Genomic DNA, 20,778 nt, shown 5'->3' with positions numbered 1-20,778 from the left:
GTTTCGAAACCATACAGAACAACATGCATGATTATCGTTTCATATATTTTAAGCTTCATATTCCTCGACAGAATTCGCGACAAGAGATTTTGAACTGAATAATAATACGAATTCCATGTTTTTAGTCGACATTTAATTCTTTCGTGAATATAATTTTCGTTTGTTAATATTGATCCTAGATATTTGAAAGTATCCGCTTTATCATTATTCGCTTTATTATTATTTAATATTTTAACGCATTCATAATTTGCCGTATTACGGTCCCGACTCACTTCCATGTATTTAGTTTTATCTGCATTTACCTCTAAACCCATGTCCCTGCAAGCGTTTAATAAGACCTCTGATTTCTTTCTGCTGTTCTCCTATCATCCCTTATTAAATCTACATCATCAGCGTACGCCATAACCTGGTAAGCACCGTTCAACTCTAGGCGCTGGTTGCTATCTTTGATTTTCCTTATAGCGTTTTCCAGGACAAAGTTGAATATTAATGGCTTCAACGCTTTTCTTTGCTTCAGGCCATTCTTGACGTAAAAGCCCGTGGACATAAATTTTCCTACCCGGACTTTACTTTGGGATTCATTTAAACATATCTTAATTAACCTAATTAGCTTTTTTGGTATTCCAAATTCTGTAAGAACGTTGTACAATGTTTCTCTCCTTACCGAGTCGTAAGCCTTTGTAAAATCAATAAATAGTTGATGTACCGGGGTATTGTATTTCCACTTCTTTTCGAGTATTTGCCGAATGGTAAGTATTTGGTCGATAGTTGATCGATTTCGTCTAAATCCACACTGATAATCTCCAATAATTTCATATGCGTATGGGGTCAGTCTTGTTAAGAGAATCTTTGAAAGAGTTTATGTTAACAAAAGAGAAATGCTTCGGGAATTGAGGAGTTTATTTCCAAAACATGCTAAATCCAAAAATGCCCGATTTTGAATTGAATATGGAAGAGTATACTATGGAAACTCTTACGTTAAATTTTGTAATTATTTTTTATCAAAACACTTTTTCTATGGTAAATTCTGTTTGAAATATTACCTGCCATAGTGTTCAATGTGAGAAGCCATAGTTTTTCGCCATTTCTGAAAAATTCTACCAAATGAATTTAGTATGTTCTGGAAATACACTCCTCAATTATTACAATCAGTTTGATCACCTTTCTTGTAAATTGGAACAATGATTGATTCTTTCCAATTTGTGTCAATTCTGCCTTGTTCTAGATAAGGAGGATGAATTTGTGTATCTTGTTCCACAATTTTTCGCCTCCAGCTAAAATTAACTCAGCCGGAATTTCGTCTTCACCCAAAGATTTGTGTTTCTTTAATTTCTCTATAGCGATTTCTACTTCTATTCGGTTGAGTTCTGGAATATACAGTTCTGCAGTGTATATCTCCCTTTCTCCACGAACATTAGTTTTTGGCTTGTTGAGTTGAGTTGATTTTAGTTTAGCGTCCCTTTCAACAGCGAGGCTATATGAGACGTGGACCTACTGATTAACGTGGAATCCGAACCACATGAGCTCCCCCAGGGAGTCGAACCCGGGTCTCCCACGCCAAAGGCGCGTAGGCTAACCGCTTAGCCACAAGGGAGCTCAATTTTTGGCTTGTGTTAAGCAAATCGTCAAAGAAATCTTTTCATCTATTTAAAATGCTATCTGTATGAGTGAGAACTGTTCCTTTAGCTTTCTTTAATATAGAAGCACGGGGTTGATAGCCTTTCTTAAATTCGTTGATCCCTTTATACATGTCAAGAAAGTTTTAATTTTTACTATTATCTTCAAGTTCCTTAATTTTAGATTTCGAGTTCTTTGTTCTAAAAGTTTTGGAAGTTTCCCGCCTGATGTCTACGAAATTTTGTGTAGTTATTTCATTCGGATTTTGTAACCAACGTAATTTTGCCTGTTTTCTCTTCTCTTCTAGTTTAATGCATTCCTGGTCGAACCATGGTTTGTTCCTAAGTATTTCTGCGTGTCCCAATTTTTGTTTTGAGAGAGGTTGCTTTGTAAACAAAGAAAATAATTTAACTGCTGGAATATTTTTCTTCATAATCTTAAGGTTACATCTGTTAACTAAAGGGTATATAACATGCGTAATATGAGTTTCGTCTCTCTTCCCTAGAATAAGCCTCAGATCTGCCCACCTCCCAATGTTGAAGATAACCAATGGCGTATTTAGGATTTTGTTTCGAGGGGCTATGCCCGACACAAGGAAGGAAATGGGCAATTGCCCACCTGATTTTGAGAATTAAATATATTTTAATTTATGCATAAATTGAAGTTATAATGGCAAGAATTGCAGACCAATAAATGCTATATGATATGATAGAAAAATTTAGGAGTGAATCTAACCCTTTATTCTATTCATACAAGAAAAAGGAAGCATCTTCTTGGCCTTCCCAATTTCCCTGGCTAATTATTCTCCCGTTTTGATTTTCTTTCATTCAAACATTTCCTTCTTTTAAAAATAACTAAACGATATAATTTTTTTTTTTTTTTTTGTTATAATAACTAAAGTCCCATCATGTTGATATCCGCGCAAGTTGGTGTAGAACACCAGTTTCGCTTATCAACTCCTCTTAGTTTTGGTAGTTATGGTAGTTACTGATGACGGCCGACTTGAATCACAACTAACAACGGTCGATAAAGTATGATGGGCGAAACGAAAGAAAGTAACATCAAGAAAAAGAAACAGAAAAGTAAAAAGGATGAAAGAAATAACAAAAGGATGCAGTTCTTACATGGAATGAAATTTGACAAATACAGTATTATTTCTGAACAAAGAGCCTAAGAAAATGGAAAGTCAATGTAATTCTTAGAAATGGTAAAAAGGCTTATTGTTATATGTGGAATGCAAAAAACTAACAAATTTATTTCGGGGGGCGCTTCAGCCCGATAGCCCCCTAAATACGACACTAAAGACAATTCTGATCCCCTGATCCTCCACAGCATTGTTTTACAAACTTCATAAATATTTTGAACATCGCTCATATATATATATATATATGTATATATATATATATATATAATATGGGAACGGTCTTACCCATCCCCCCCCCCAATGTTGAAGATAGATTTGCGCCGATGCTTCTAAGGAAAGGAAGGAAAGAGAGTGAGGGCTTATATGCATATGGTGACCTTGAAGTTATTGTTCTACTGTTTGATAGCAATGACTACAGTGTTCACGTCTCTTCTTTGACCTTTGCAGACAGCCATTCAATATTGAAAAGAATCAGTTTCTTTCTGATCAAAAAAGGAAATTCCGAAAAAATTACGTTACCTTAGTTGAAGGGTTAAGAGTGAATGGAAATCTTTGAACCCCATAATCATTGATCTCGATTATTTAAAAAAAAAAAGAAAACACACACACACACACACGTGAACTGTCATAGTCTATTTTGAATCATTCATCGCCGTTCCCAACAGGATTAACTACAACAAGAAACCTCGGTTTAATACTATCCACTTCTAGCCGCAACTGGCTTCAAGGAAAGCCGATCAATGGATTTCGGTAAATGCTGAGCAGCTAATTTAGTTTGCATAACCTATAAAATAAGGGCTAAAAATAAAGATTTTTCTTTGTAATTTTGGTTTCATTCATACGTAAAATATGTGAGGAAGAATTGTTAATAGAAGAGGGTTTAAAGCAATAGTAAAGACTTGTAAAGTGTGACTATATCACAGCAGTCTCTGGTTTTTGACCAGTTAAAGCAGTTCAGATTTATTTCAGTTCGACATGTTCAGGTTGTCGAAATAAGAACTTACTTTGGAATTGGAAAATGTAAAAGGTTTTACAATAGTCGTTAAAGTGGATACAAGACAATTGTGTTAATTTCGTTGAGGAAAATGTGCAAACAAAGAAACCAATAAGCAAGGATAAAAATCTAAACAAGATATTAATTCACAGAAAGACTGGAAAAACGCTGTAGTAAAGTGACTAGAACGAAACGAAAGACAGTAGTGGTGTTAATTTTGGGGACGAAAGTGTCCAAAAACAACGAAGAAATATCTAAACAAGCCGGAACTTCAGAGAAATATTCGTTATTATTATTATTATTATTATTGAAACTAAACATTCTTTCTCAACAAAAAAATACACAGTATGGCGCTAAATTCGTTCTACAAAAGCAGAGTAGTGATTCCTGACAGTAAAACAGAAGAAAAAAGTTCCTATAAACAAAGGGCGAAAACCCCAAAGTTTACGTGTTATAGGCTGCCGAAAACATGAAAAAATGAATCCTAAAGGTCCATAGCTCCAAAATTATGGAAGCTACTGTATTCGGGTCAAGACTTTACTTAGAAACTAGTATGTGCTCTATCCAAAAATACATGTCTTAAAATCCGAAGGTACTTACGCAACAATTTTTATGGAGGTAGTTAGAGAGTACTTTATATCATAGGCCCGTAGTCCAACACCCTCTATAAAACTTGTTTTGGAAGCACCTAAGGATTCTGAAACACGCATTTTTGGATAGGGCAGATACTAGTTCCTAAGTGAAATCTTGACCCAACCAAGGTAGGTCCCATAGTTTTGGAGCTATAAACCTTTAAAATTCATTTTTTCATGACTTCGACAGCCTATAACACGTAAACAATGGGGTTTTCGCCCTATGTTTATTGGAACTTTTTGGTTTGTTTTATTCTCAGTAATCACTCCTCTACTTTTGTACAACGAATTTAGTGCCATATTGTATTTATATATATATATATATATATATATATATATATATATATATATATATAGAAAGTTAAGTTTTCGAAACAGCATTTTCTTCTTCAGGTTCTATAGACAGACAGACAGGCTCTATTGACATCAAAATGTTCTATAGATAGAGACACGATTTTGTGGTAAATAAAAATTCGCAATTTCGTTGTAAAAAATACGCTTAAAGCGGGATAAAATCGTGAATGAAAATTCAATGTAAGAACACTATTTTCCTTCGCAATTACAATTAGTTACCTTTTATTTCACATTAATTTCCACTCATCAATCACCATGATATGAGCTTATGCATGACTAATATTTCAAACAATATTTGAGTTTTTAAAAAATAACACTAAGCATACTCACTGAATAAAAGTATCATTTAAAGAAAAAAAACACACAGGGAGAACATTAATAGAAAAAATAACTTTAGTGTTCACAGTTTACTTATGCAAATAACACTTAAGGATTGTTTCAATGATTTCTGTATTAAATTTGTTCTCTTGTCGGTAAGTATGCCATTGTGGAAGAGAGAGCCCTCTCCACATCAACATTCGAAACTGATATGTACACTCATGTCCAAAATGATTGTCGCATATATATAACTGTCTTCTTGTAAGACATAATTTGATAATGCTTATGTAGGATACTTTTAATATTGACACTATGTGTATAATCGGGAAATGAATATTTGTGGTAAATTTCATAGGGAAAGAATTGTAAATACGAAAATTAGTATGAGTGAAACAAAATGTTGCTAAATGGACAAGAAAGTTTTATTTCCGTTTTATTGTTCTTTTGACATGAAACGTGTCACATACCTGTCTTTGCCGATTATACACATACTAAAAATGTAAGAAATACGGGACAAATTCATTATCAAATTATATTCCTACAACAACATATTTATAGACATGCGACAATAAATTTGGACAGGAGTGTACATTAGTTGGAGAGGCGATTTCTGAATGCTCATTTAACATACCGCACAACACTCTTTCCACACTATCCACTTCACCCGTACGAATGAGCGGGCTATTTCGGGCTCATTTGTTATTACACTGGTTCGGGACGGGCTCGGGTCTAAAGGCGAAAACATTTCGAACTAGGGCCTCACATTATAAATTCACCGGCCAGGCCGGGCCCGGGCTAAAAATTCCGCCCCTTGCAGACCTCTACTTTCCGTCAGTCATATGCTGTTAAAGATTTTCTAGACCGAGGACCGCTGGTATGTGCGGTGTTGAATATGTCGAATGTTAGATTTGCGTAAAAGTTAAAATTTTCAGTTGATATGATGGAATTTATTATCGGGTTACTTGCACAACCTTATTTGTAGTGCCCTCAAACGGGTCGGGTCAGCTCGGGTCGGGTTGTTGGGTTAGGCTACTCGGGTCGGGTTCTCGGGACGAGTCAGTCGGGTAAGCTCGGGTCGGGTTGTCGTGTCGGGTAAATCGGGTCAGCTTGGGTCAGGTTGGGCAATCGGATCAGCTCGGGTCGGGTCAGTCGGGTCAGCTCGGGTCGTGTCGGGTCAGTCGGGTGAGGTTGTCGGGTAGGGTCAGTCGGTTCAGTTCACTTTGGTCAACTAAGATTAGGTTGAGCTTGAACTCGGCTGGAGTCGAAAGCTGCTGTTTTTCACTAGCTGCCTAATTAAAAATAGCAATTTTCAATTGATTTTATAGAAACCATAAATCTATTTTGAACACTTGCAGCTAGTGTTTTTATGGTAAATGCTTATTTTTGTACTTGTGTGTACTTTAATTTTTAAATGTGGAAGATTGATTTTACCAATCGACTGTAATATTAATATCTACGCCAATATGGAGTCTGGATTCAGAACAAAACTAGAAGTTGTTTAAGCAAGGCCAAAAGAAAGATTGGATATGGACGACCAAGCCCAAGCAGGGCCACGGTAGCAAAGTGGTAGAGAATTCATCTCTGGTGCATGGTGTCCATGGTTCGATCCCTGCTTTTGCTAAGTGGGCTTTGTGGTGGAGAAACGCCGTGTAGTGGGTTTTCTCGAGGTTATCCTGTTTCCTCCCACTTTCTTCATTCCACCATTGCATTCATTTCTCATGGTCACCATATCCCTTAGCCTCGGTGCAGAATCGAGAAACCTTAAACTGAATATTTCATGTTATTTCACCAAGCCCAAGAACATCGATACAAGAATAAGATAAAGATTGGATATGCAATACGAAGTGCATAGTAATTTTGCTCTTGGTCTTGTTTTGGTGATCACAAAGTAGCGATGAGCATATTTGCTTGCTTTCCGTATAGTACGAAAGACCATAATCAAAATCACACTTGGTCTTCATTTGTACCGATGAGGCGAGCATTCTTGACTCTTGTATAGCATGAAAGACCACCAAGACTACGAAATGCAGGACCAAGACTTGACTGTGCAAGACAAAGAATAAGACGCAGTAATGGTGACAAAGACCCAAGGTGCGAATTGTTTGCATTTCATTTGTTGGGCTCAAAGTGATAAAATAAAATTAGTACTCTATAATTAATTATCATACCGTATTCTTAAATTTTAAATTACAAAATTCATATTATGTATCTTCTTACGTGCAACTATATATACTGTAAAATACGTTTTAATTACTGAGAAAGAAAAATCAAAGTGGAGCGGGTCCCGGAATCATAAGAACCTATTTTGGAATGAAAGTTGAAGGGTTGGAAAAAATCATAGGTGTTCTCCTCTTTCCTCAACCCTTATAATTGTAGTTAAAAGATTTCGTTTTGTCTCCTCCAAGAGACTCTTGCTACTGCCTTCCGAGAAAACCTCCTGCCGTCTGAGCAGGTGAGAACCCTGACCTTAAAGAAAAATGTCGTCACATAGAACTAAAACAAGAAAAAAAAATTAAATTTCTCCCACGTCGGACATTGGTATCAGTTATGAAAAGAAATTACCAATCCTCAAAAGTGCCAAATATGCATTAAGATGCATATACAAATCCCCCGCTTGATCTAGCTAGTGGTTAACGTGTAAGACTTCTGTATACGTGGTCCGGATTTAATTCCCAATGGGAGTGCATTTTGGCGTTCACCCAGTGTCGTGACCATAGTGCTCTCAAACGGGTCGGGTTAGCTCGGGTCGGGTTACGGGTCGGGTAAACTCGGATCGGGTTGTGGAGTCGGGTCAGTCGAATCAGCTCCGGTCGGGTTGTCGTGTCAGCTACTCGCATCGGGTTGTCGGGTCGGGTCAGTCGGGTCAGCTGGGGTCGGGTAGGGTTATTCGGGTCGGGTTGTTGGGTCGGTTCAATCGGGTCAGCTCGCGTCGAGTTGCCGGGTCAGGTCAATCGGATCGGATCACGGGTCGGGTCGGGTAGGTTCGGGTCGGTCTTCAACCCGAACCGTTGAGAGCACTAGTTATTTGTAATGGAAATTCTGAATTTTTAAAGACACTTTTGTACTTTTTGAAATTGAGGTTAGCTTCACCTTTTGGATTCAGGAGCTAAATAACTGGCTGGTCCTGGTTTGGAAAGAGAGACGATTACTTTACAATTCAGTCCTGCAAACGAATAGTTGAGTAAAATTCATGTCTACATTTTGTTCAGAAACTATTTCTTTTGGAACTTTTATTAGTCATTAGTTTGCTATTAGGGACGAGTTATTATTTGCTATTAGTTTGCTTAAATAGTTAAAAAAAATGATTGCTCCTTTCAAATAGATTCCATATGTTAGATTTACCAGGTTTGCTATGCTTATTAGTAACTAATAGGATATTTTTTGAGGAGAAAAAAATTCAGAAGTTAGCCTCTTAAAATAATAAGATATTTTATTATTTTTGTAAAAGAAAGGTAGTCGTCTTGACCATCGTATTTGACAAATACTTGGAGTGTTGTTTTGATAGTTTTTGGAGATCAGTTATTTAGTAATATTTTCGGTCATCACGTCAATTTCGTATTTATCGTGAGAATTTTCACTTTTTCTGATTAATTATCTTCCCATTTGTTTGTTTGTTAGTTTTTGACCCGGTTGGATTTTGCTACTTATTCGTTGTTGCTGTTGATTATCGTTAACTAATATTCGAATAAAGAACTTTTGGTATAGAGTATAAATGAAATTTTGAATATTTCTAATTTGTATTCCGATCTCTAACGGAAAATCAGTTGCATCACACGGAGATTCAAGCGCGTTGCCAGTCACGTCATGCTGTTAATGTAATATAATCTTGAGAATACAATAACCATTTAAATTCTTAACCAGGAAAAAAACAGCTGATAATATAATTGTCGCTAAAGGAATACAATTAAATCTCTTTACACAAGAGTGCGATATTATTAATTCTTCATAGTCGTTTATTTATTCTATTTTTTTTATTTTTTCATCTTGTTTTGTTCTAATTCGCCACATCTGGATCTGAATGAATACAAAATCTTGCTTGTAGTCAGTAGCGTAGCCAAAATTTTTTGTTGGGGGGCTTCTTAGTGTTGGCATATATATATATATTACGGGCTCATTTGTTATTACATTTGTTTTAAATATATATAAAAATTTACGGCCCAAGCCCATGCTTTGTAGGGCCGAGTCCGGCCCGAGCCTGTGCAGACCTCTAACGAAAAGTCAGTTGCATCACACGGGGCTTCAAGCGCGCTGGCACTCACGTCATGCTGTTAATGTAATATAATCTTGAGGATACAATAACCATTTCAATTCTTAACCAGGAACAAACACCTGATAATATAATTGTTGCTAAAGGAATACAATTAAATTTCTTTACACAAGAGGGCGATATTATTAATTTCTCATAGTCCTTTATTTGTTCTATTTTTTATATTTTTTTCATCTTGTTTTGTTCTGACTGTATTCACTTCATTCTCCTTTATCGTTAGATTCTTCCAAGATCTTCATTTTACTTTCCAAGTCATCAATTTCTTATTTTGTGAGAATGAAAAATTCACCATATCTGGATCTGAATGAATACAAAATCTTGCTTATAGTAATAACCTAGTACACGTTGGTGTGTACTTTTTTCTTCTTGTCGATTTCGTGGTACATATTTGGACTCATAGTATAAACTTGCAGCAATATGTTGTTTTTTTTTATTTATCGTACTACGTTTTTTGCTCCAAGGCTAAGGGAGACAGTAATAATGGCAAAATGAAGAAGATGTGAGGAAACAGGAGATCTTTGAGAAAATCGACGCACACTTCTACAAAGCCAACTTGAGGAGAGCTAAGATCGTAGGATGGCAATTGGTGAAATTATATTGATAATTTTAGTTTAACGTCTTACAATTATGTCATTTATACTAAACGAAAGGGACGGTTATTGAAAATAGTTGAACCTAGTTCTTTGTGTTCTACAGGGAATCGAACCTAGAACCTCGTGCATCAGAAGCGCACGAGCTAGCCACTAAAGCAGCAGGGAGGACATAAAACATTGGCATCCTCGTAACAGGTCCGTGCTGGCCAACCGAGACATACCCCAGTGCGCCTTCCGAAATATCACGTTATAAATATGCAAGCTTTTTTGTATAAAAAAAGTAATAAATTCTTAAAGTTGGTATTGGTAAAGAACTCGTGATAGGTACTGTGCGCTCTTTACATAAGAAGATCTTGCGAAAGCACATCAAAGATGTGCGATTTTATTTATTATTCTGTATAATACAGTTTTGCACAATACATACACACTGTTACTGTTTGTAAAAAACCTATAAAGGGTACAGTGCGCCCTGTGAAACACCACATTACAGATAAGTGGTTTTAGTTGTTCTTCTGTATACCGGTTCTGTAAAAAAAATGCATATAGTGGCTGTCGGTAAATATTAAAAGTGTTTCTCTATTAAAAACTTTTTCACAGTTTATAGCTATGTATGTTACTTAACAAGTTTTCTCTTTTTAATACATAAAATTGCGCCCGTATACATACAGGGTGCAACTTAACTTAACAAACGTCGGGAGGAGATTCCTGTCACCGAGATAAAACGAAAAGTATACACCAACCTAGATGTAAAATACCTCCTTTTGGCGCCTTGATCACCTGAAAATTGGTCGAAAAAATGTAGAAACAGCCATAACTCAAGAACGAAACGTCGGGTCCAAGTCGGTTAAAAGAGAATGTCCATTATATTTTGTCGTAAATTCCATTAGTGTACAATCAGACATAGTGCAGTGGCGGCGCAAGGGTGACTCTCAAAGAAACTTGTGTATTTGTTTTAGTATTTATCAAACGTTGAATGAGGGAAATGAACAACAATCGGGTACAAGGTTTGAATAATCAAAAATAATAGTACATTTTTTTAAAGTTAAAAGTACACTTAGAATTCGAAAGAAAGAGAAATACACATTTGTGATTGATCTATTTTGTCTCAGCACAGAATAAACTCTCCGAAGAAAAGTTTAAATGAAACGAAGGCTTTAACGTATCACAGTTATATCTTCTAGGCTAATGGTGACGGGTGATAAATGAACAGCTTCTTGGCCAAGATACGAGTACGTGAAAATGAAAAAAATAACTTTGTTCCAGATTAGTTTTAAAACGACTGTGCATAGGACAGTCAGGCAGCATGTAAAGAAATGTAACATGTAGTATCCAAAATTCCAAAGATCATATCAGGACCTTGAAAGAGAAAGGGCGAATCCTGAAATCGGGGTGTTGGGAAATAAAGCTGAAAGTTTTGCAAGTACCTTAAAATAGCAAGGGCCAATTTCTGTTTATCTTGAAACTGTGAGAAAACTATGGCGAATCAGGGCAGGGAATCAGGTATCTATGTGTTGTCCAGATGCGAGAAAAAAAAACCATCTTTCGAGTTCGCCCTTTCTCTTTCAAGGTCCTGATATATGGTGAACGAATGTACAAGGGATTCTCCACATGACACAGGGATTCCCAAATATTGCATAAATACATATTGACAAAAAGTAAGCAACATTAAAGAGTTTCCTCCTCATAATATGTAATTCTCTGGAAAGTTATACTCCTGTACACAGAAGCAACAAAAATGGACGAACACCCGATGTTGTACACGTTGCATAACTATAAAAATGCGCTTAGACAGTATACTTGATTTATCCGTTAAGTGAATCTTCTTCCAGTGATACTTTCGAGGGGCTGTCTAAGGCTGTCTTGCAGTTTTGTTGTAGAGTGGCATCAATTAGCGTGGCTGTATTGTAGTAGACATCTACGCAACTTGTGAGTTATATATATAGACCGATGCTCTGGTGTTACGTGTGGTATTGCTGTATAACAGAATATGAAGTGTTGCGTTCAACGGTAGAGGGATTTGTCCAGGTATTCACGGTCGTATAAAAGTGTAGACGTTGGTGTTTGAGTAAAATTGAGTGTGTTAATCTGTACGTGCCTGCGCAATGGTAGATTACCCTGTTCGCGAGCTGGTACATATGCACATCATTTATCGAGAGGCAAGATGAAATAGCCCAGAGGCAAGAAGTTTATATCGTTACCGTCGCTCTCAAAGGATAGTAACTTTCCCTGTAATTTTCCACGCCTCCATCTTTGCCTTCGAGAGATAGGGACTCTTTTATTTCCCCTACGTGAAATCGGAGGAAATTGTACCATGTGGACAGTTGAATTTAAAGACAGCATTCTCCCAATGATCAAAGACCGTCCTGAAGCTAGCAGTTGCCATGTGTAGGGCGTAAAAATCCACATGCAACTCTAGTGAACGATCAGCAGTAGAGATTTAGTGTGAGCGTGCTGTGCGGAATGGTGGAGAATTTTGTGGTAGGACCTCATTTATTACCGGCTTGCCTATGTAGGAGTATGGAACTTTTATTTTTACGTAATGTTCTCCCAAAATTATTAGAACATGTGCTATTGAACATAAGACAGCAGATGTGATCTGAACATGACAGCGAACCTGCACATTTTGACAGGAATATACAGACCTACCTAAATGAAACATTCTCAGATCGTTGGATTGGGAGAGAAGAACCTATGTTATGACCACCTTGTTCAACCTGCTCTATGCCCCTTGATTTCTTTTTGGGTGGTAACATCTTTCGTATGCAATACCAGATACAACAGCCGAAGATCTTGTTGCTCGAATAATATAGCAGCGGCAGTCATCTCCGAAATTTCAGATGTGTTTGACCGCACTCGGAAAAAAATTGCTTCGTCAATGTCACATTTGCAATGCGGTCAACGGTCCATAATATCAGACTCTGAACTGTGAGCTGCTTATAGCTGTTTTGTGTGCACATTCTGGATTGCACAAGTACTGTACAAGGTGTCTCTGAGTATTTCACAGTTATCCTACTTTGTACGAAACAGAATAAATCGGTAGTTTGAAACTGTATTTCTTTGTATCGTTGTGCAACACGTGAAACAGTTTGTGTTTCGTGGAGTTTCATTGCTTCTGTGCTCGGAATTATTATTTTCCACGGAATAACGTATTACGAAGAGAAAACCTTTTAATGCAGCTTACTTTCGCCCAAATTGTATTCACATAATTTGTGGGAATCACTGTTGTCATGTGAAGAATCCCTTGTACTACACTGTAAAAAATAAAACAATATTGAAACACTTTTAGTACAAATGTTGAGGAGAAAATTGATTGAATACTGTTCTTAAAGTGTGCTATGCGTGTCCGTAAACGTAATTTCTCTAGCGTGACATATTTAAAACACTTCTTCTCGGCAATCAAAGTGATCGCATACATTTTGAAAATTTTGTACATACATTTGGGACATGCTTGGACAACACAGTATCTACAAGGAGGAATGTGTGTCATCTGAAGGTGTTCAAAGAGTGTCGTAATGTGTACAGTGTCCTACTGTGTCTAAAAGTAGTTTCTGTATTTTTTGCAGTGTATCGTTAATCATATATGATCCTAGCCGCCTGACTGTCCTATTCTCCTAATTTGTATCAAAGTCCTATGATTACGTTTTAAAACTAATGTAGATCATTTTTTTTTCACACACCCTTAACTTGGACAGGATACCGTTCATTTATCATCCGGTATCATTAGCCTAGAAGATATAACTGTGATTCGTTAAAGACTTCATTTAATTTAAAGTCTTCTTCAGAGAGTTTATTCTGTACTGAGACAAAACAAATCAACCACACATGCGTATCTCTCTTTCTTTCGATTTCTGTTTTCTAATTTGAACGATGTACTATTATTTTGATTGTTGAGATCTTGTACTTGATTATTGTTCATTTCCCTCATTCAGCGTTTGATAAAATACTCAAAAGAATACTCCAGTTTCTTTGAGAGTCACCCTTGCACCGCCACTGCACTACATCCGATTGTACTCTAATGGAATCTAGGACTAAATGGACATTCCCTTATGCCCGATTTCGATCGGATATTTTGTTCTCGAGTGTAACTGTTTTTGTATTTTTCGGAATATTTTCGGGTGGTCAGAGCTCCGAAGCATTTCTACACGCGGGTTGGTCTACATGTTTCTTTTCATCTCGTTTTATGTCGTTTACTAGATTAATTTAGCTACACCATATAAATATATGTAATACGTTTGTAGGGGAGCCCTTTTGGTAGACTAGTCCACCACTCTCGTTAGTATCCCAGCACGGGCTTGCCTATAACTAGTATAGCATGCAAATCACTTGCATAACAAAAATAGCAAATTATACGTAATAACAAGTATAATTATTTGTTACAGCTTCGAGTCCATTTTCAGCATTGAAGCTGTATGACACTGATCATTTCTATAAAATGCACACATACAAACCATTCAGTAGCCGAATAGAGTATGTATCTCGACTGTTGCATATGTGTTTCCAAATCTTCTTTGTTAACTAAAAGTTTCAAAAACGTTACCGTTCTCCTTAGAAACTTTCTTAACTACAAACAAGACCAAATACTTGTGAGAAATATATTAAAATGTATTCAAGAATGTGGATATGCATAGCTCACCAACACTTGTTATCATGGTGAATGAACAAAAGAAACTTAAGAGTGATTTAAGAGACATAATTGTCATTGTTTTGGACAAATCCAAAGTGTATAAAGTAACAGGTAGCCCCTTTTGGATTTAGCGTTCTAATTGGCTTCCCGTCCGTGACGTCATGTGGAGGAACTTTTGCTCACCTCGAAACAGTACAGCAACTATCATAATTGTGCATGCAGCATTTCACTTGTTGTCTTCAATGATGCTTCCCAATACCCAAAAATGTTATAAAATAGAGGATCTGCCCATACGTATCCATCCTATTAACTGAATGAAGCCAAAAAAAAAAACACCCTAGCATTGGCACGTCTGATTGGTTATTCTGGTTTCCGCCATAAAGTATGGGTATATCGGGAATTCTAATAATTTCTTTTTGTTTTTTTCAGATTGAATGATGGCTCTGTCTAAAGAAGAACGAGTCCAGTTGGTTCTCTTAAGTGGACGAGAAGGATGGTCGAATCGCAAAATTGCGGAAGAATTTAACCTTCGACACCCTCATCATCAACCTATTTGTTTTACTGCCATCGGAAAATTAACAGGAGGGCTGTCAAAAAGTGATGGTGTGATGTGGTTTGTGGAAAGCTCATGTGCTAGAACCTTTCTTCTTTGATGAACATGTAACGGGTAAGACTTATCTGAACATGCTAAGAGACAAATTAATACCTCAAATTGACCATTTGGGTGAGGACTTCCAGACTGGTTTCAGGATGGGGCACCTGTCCATTTTGCTGCAGCTGTTAGAGATTGGTTGAATGGCAATTTTCCTCGCTGGAATGGGAGAAGAGGTCATGTGGAGTGATCCCAAGTTCGCCAGACCTTTCTCCCCTTGATTTCTTTTTCTGGGATATGCTGAAAGAGAAAGTTTACTCGACGAAGATTGGAAATTTAGACCACCTAACAGAACATATTACCAGCCAGTGTGCTGAAACTGACGGCAATTCAGACCTATTCCATCGAGCTCACCTTAATCTTGCAAAGCGCATCAAATTATGCATCCCACACTACGGGAATCATGTTGCAAATATTAGTCTATTCATTAGCGTTGAATTGACTAAAATGTGCTTTTTCCCATGACTTTATGCAGACTTTATGAACATTCTGTATATATTGGTTCAAAACATTGCAATCTTCATATGTAGATATGTAGTGTGTCTACCGTTTATTTCTATTTAAGTCGTTGCTTCAGATTTATACTATACAATGGTTACATGCTGCACGTATGGGTGTACACTCCGCATCAAAAAAATTGCGACAGCTAACGCCGTGCAGTTAGGCCGCCCAATATACACCTTCTTATTCCATAAGCGTGTCAGATAAAGAGACACCTTCTCTCTCCTCCTTTCTTCTCTCCTATACTAAAATTAGCTAGCAACATGAGCGCAATTCTTATTTAAAAATACACATGTATTAGTTTCGATAAAATAAAATAACAAAACCGACACGAAACAAGATTCATAAGTTGATGTAGCGAGAAACTGAAACACACACAATGAAAAATTGAAACCAATTGATGTCTGTTACAAAGAGATTAATAAATGAGGCAAACAGAGAGAGAGAAAAAGGAGAGAACAAGTAAAAAAAGGGAGAACAGATAAAACTGCGGAATTCAAACATAGTAAAAAAGAACCTAACATTGTAAAGTTCCTTTTCCAGAAATCCAACAGTAATATAGAAATAACATTTGTTTTTACATATTTTTTCAGAACAATTCGAATATATAGAGGATTCTTTAAACATTTATTATGTCACTTTCATAGTGGATAGCATACTGAAGTAGAACTGTATATTTCCGAGACACATCTGGGGTAATGTCAGAAGTTTTACACACATGCTTTGTTTCCGCGTGCTTCGATTGCAAATTCGATAGTGTTCATTGGACGTACTGTTCCAAAATACATTCTCATAAACCTAGTAGATAGCGTTGGTCATACCCTCCATTTCATACCACTAATGAAAACTGAACAAAAAAGCAAAAAAAGGACCGAAACGAAACGGAAGGAAAAGAAAGGAGAAAGAAAGAAAGAGAAAATTGAAGAATTCTATATATTTTACTGTTAAATTTCTATCAGAAGTACCCTATATTAAAAATTCAAACTATCATACGGAAAAGTTACAAATGTTGGAAAGGAAAAGTGTATGTTCCTCATAGATGTAGCATGTTTCAAATTTCAACGTGAAAAAAAAAACATTGAATTATAGGATGGGAACAAATCTTGTGTCGAACGAGTATAAATAAAATTTTGTTTTCAAATAACCAAAAAGTTATCATTTTCTAGTCTTTTCCGAAGATTTACCTGTTCCGAATATCCACCATATTGATTTCATCTCTTCGGGATATAACGTAATTTGCACAGATAGAACGAACACGCTAACAGCTCAAAGGGATCATTGCGTCAGTCGGATTATATCGGTTAGGTTATAGACCACCACTGGGTCGAGGATTCAAATCCGTAGCGACCCGGTAATTCGACTGAGACTCGGTAAACCAATATATAAAAAAGAAATTTTAGTTATTCCTTTGCGTTAAACAATATTTCAGTCAGAGACAACCAGGAGTGGAGATGTTATCCCCAGAGCACGAAAAACACGACGCCGAAGTTAACAGTTAATTAGATTCTCCAGAGCAGGTATATCGGGCTCTTGCTCCATTTGAACTTTGGAACATGAAGTGCGTGTTTGTGAGAGAGGGGGAGAAGTGAAAGATGCGAAGACAGAACTGTTAAACATCAAGACAGAGAGAGAGGGAGACGAATATAAATATGAAACATACTTATCATTACAGTGTATGATATAGAACACACACACTGGTTATTCGAATTATCGCCAGTGATGCCTTGTAAGTTCTCCATCAGAAGGTAAATCTCTGCAGCCGTTATTGTATGCGAAACAATCATAGTACCTGATGGGGAATCAAACCTAGATTTTCCATTTGGAAGTCTAGCACGTTACCACTACACCACCGATTGCTTTACCCAAACTTCGTTTAACAAATGGTGTAGTGTTTCTTTCTGAGAACGATAACACGAAAAGTGTATACTGCAAATCAATGATGTCTTTGGAATGTCCTGGTAATTCCCTTGACCTTTCTCAACCAGCATTCGTAAATCGTCTATATCAGGATACAGATGTTTGCTTCCACATTCTTATGTATTGCTTGTTCACTATGGTAAGTCGATTCTTCACAATCATTTTGTAAAACGTTAACTTTTTTTTTGAACAGGATTTGAACCTAGGTTTGATAGTTGGGCCATTGCGTTACCCCTACATTATCACTCCATCTGAAATTACAAGCCAAATATTATTTACTGTAGCCATGATCTTTGGAACGAACCAAAATACATAACCAAATTGACTTATTCGGCGGCCTAGAGACAAAACCATGCAATCCAGGAGAAATTACAGGAATGAAATATATTTTGCAGTAATTTCGTCGTGCATGTTCAAAAGTGCGTGAATAATAATAATAATAATAATAATAATAATAAATGTGGACATTAATCGTATAGTAGTCTATTATTATTATTATTATTATTATTATTATTATTATTATTATTATTATTATTATTATTAACATAATTATAATCTTCGTTGTGTTAAATTGAGAAATAGTAATCTGTTCTGTTATTCAGTCACTGTTTAGGATTACTAAAGAGCTCTTTGATATCGGTCATTTTCGATGTGTTTTATATATCCCCTCCCCACCCTATGTTGTGGGGTACGGCATCTACAGTGTCATTGTTGAACTCAGCCAGCAGGAAAACTGTGAATCCGACCCTGATATTGGTTATTTCGATCATTTGTTATATGTATCACCCTCTTCCAAGTTGAGAAGCTGAATTTGGACTTAAACAGCATTAGATGTGTTATTGTTAATCTCAGCGACTCCAAAAATTATAGATTCGCTACTTATACCGGTCATTTTTCGTTCTTTATTAAATGTCGCACCCCCTCGCCATCTCTTAAGTTAACACCATCAAAGTGATATGACAAACCATCTCAGGTATGAACTTCATCTACGTTGAAAATTTGATCGAGATTGGTTTGGCGGTTCAAGAGTCATTAAGTTTTATTTAGTTTTATATATCCACCTCTCCCATTACCCTCCCCAAGTTCTCCCGTGAATGTGAAATGATAAAAATCATCTCAGGCCCGAATCTCACCTGTGTTAAAAATTTGATTCTGATTGATCCTTGTTTCACGAGTTATCAAGTTTTATTTATTCTTTTTAACTCCTCTCTCCCATCAAACCCTAAGTTATATTGTCAAAGTAATCGATAAATACCATCTTAGACCCGAACTTCATCTATGTTGAAAATTTAATCGAGATCGGCTGGATGGTTCAAAAGTGATAAAGTCACAAAGACAGTCACTTTCATTTTCATTTTTTTACATATATCTCCCTCTCCCCGGCCACTACGTTTATCAAACTGAATTGATAAAAGTCGTCCCAGATCCGAACCTTATCTAGGTTGAAAGTTTGATAGAAATCGGTCTGGTGGTTCAAGAGTTATTACGTTTTATTCATGTTTATATATCAACCCTTCTCCCCTCCTCCTGCCCCTAAGTTTCACCGTTCAAATGAAATGAAAAAAAGCTTCTCAGAACCGAGCCTTATCAATGTTGAAAATTTGATCGAAATCGGTCGGGTGGTTCAAGAGATTAGGAGTCACAAACATAGTAACTTTCAATATTATATGTTATTATTATTATTATTGTGGTGGATACATTAATAATTGGCAGGTCAGATAGTATAAGTGTATAAGGACATCGACTTAAGAATCTCTTGAATTGCTTAAAAACCAGACTTCCGTGTATACGCACATTGCACTATAGACGTCGCAACCAGGAAATATGGTAAAAATTCAGAGTCAGATATAAGGAAGTCTTGCTACAAGGAAGTCACCTACGAGGTAATTGCATTGATAGGAATTCAGAGGATTGCAAGAAATACGGAAGGTAGTTTTCGACCTGCAGGTAGAGCTCGAGGAGGACAGTCTCGACTAAACTCCCGTTTCGGAAAGATCCCGCGATTCGACATCCAAGTCTGTATATTCTTAGTGATTATAATCTGGACACTTCCATACCAAGACCGAAGTACTTCAACAGCAACCAGGTTAGTAGTTTCTCTTGAGATGTCTAAGTTAAGCAATTAATAACAAAACCGAAAGATCTTTAGCTTCAACTAAAGCCAATTAAATTAACTTAAGCTTACACTATAAATGCAATACTTTACGAATGAAATAGAAAGATAGATAGTAGCCACACTGCCCATGCAAAGCCCTAAGTTGTTTACTAATCTAATTGTCACGATAATCAAGAATAAACTATTTAATGATATATGCTAAGTGTATTTATTTAGCTGGTTGTCTGGTTCGCTATCATCGAACCCAGATTGACCGAATTACGGTAATGTTAACATCGAATGATTAATTACGATCATAAATCATTAACACCGAACCAGACACCACATGGTGGCCAGTGAGATTTTTTTTAAACGGGTTTAGGACCACATGGTGGCCAGTGAGTGTTTTTTCTTTAAACAAGTTTAGGGCCAATGAGGTTCTTTTCTTTGAAGGTGGCAGAATGTGTTTAATTACAGTATAGTGGGTAGTAACCCTGCTTGTTAAGTGAGAGAACGGGGCTCGATTCCCTGTCAGAGACACATAATATAATGGCCAATATAAGTTTTAAAGGATTTTTGTAGTACGAAAAAAAAAGTAATTACACAAGTTAAAACTAGATACAATTTAATTTGGGCAAAAGCTACTTTCTATTTTCTTTTAATTATAAGCAATTTTATTGACGGAAAGAATATAACCATAATGCTAAGGTACGCGACATTCATCATTATTATTTTACATGAAAGCGCAATGTTTTACTCAGGTTAGTCTGTGCGACATATTTATAAGTCAGCATTTGTGGCGTAGTTCAGCTTGTTAACAGGAAATGAAATGACCTTGCAGTTCGAATGCTGCATAATGTTAACGTCCGTTTGTGACATTACTCTTATTTGAAAACAAATGGAGAGAAAAGAATAACGTTGTGTGAATTTTAGAAATGTTTGCGTAATTAAGAGTTAAAGTATAGTCAGGCCAAAATTATTTACACAGTACATTAAAAACAAAAAGCAAACAAATATATATATATTAGTTATAATCTATGAGCAGCCTGAATTTAAGGCAATTAGGGGAC

Source organism: Thermobia domestica, chromosome 13, assembly GCF_964235325.1.
Source record: "Thermobia domestica chromosome 13, izTheDome1.hap1.1, whole genome shotgun sequence".
Classification (NCBI taxonomy): domain Eukaryota; kingdom Metazoa; phylum Arthropoda; class Insecta; order Zygentoma; family Lepismatidae; genus Thermobia; species Thermobia domestica.
This window is presented reverse-complemented; position numbering follows the sequence as displayed.